Source organism: Tigriopus californicus, chromosome 4 (assembly GCF_007210705.1).
Source record: "Tigriopus californicus strain San Diego chromosome 4, Tcal_SD_v2.1, whole genome shotgun sequence".
Lineage (NCBI taxonomy): Eukaryota > Metazoa > Arthropoda > Copepoda > Harpacticoida > Harpacticidae > Tigriopus > Tigriopus californicus.
This window is the reverse complement of record NC_081443.1, coordinates 3,611,113-3,611,476: the sequence shown is the minus strand read 5'-3', so window position 1 is coordinate 3,611,476 and position 364 is coordinate 3,611,113.

Genomic DNA, 364 nt, shown 5'->3' with positions numbered 1-364 from the left:
GCAAGGCCTAGGGCTGCGATGCAAGCTAGACAGGTGGACTCGTTTTCAGAGCCAATGAGTGACACCTCAATGGCTGATAGGGTATGGCTTCTGATTGTAGAGGCGCTGCTTTTGATCGGCTGGAGGTGACCTGTTTCATTTACCGACTCAGCTGCAATTAAACCATAGAAGAAGAAACATAGTACAGTAAAATTCGAGTTTGATGTGGTTTTTACTGCAGCTGAATCGGTAACCAGTGGACAGTGCAACTCCAGCCGATTGAAAAATCAGATACTACATATACATACCCTTACAGCCTTTCAGCCGTCACCCATCAGCTCTGAATTGCTCTGACCATCCAAATGCACTCTATGTATGAGAGAAA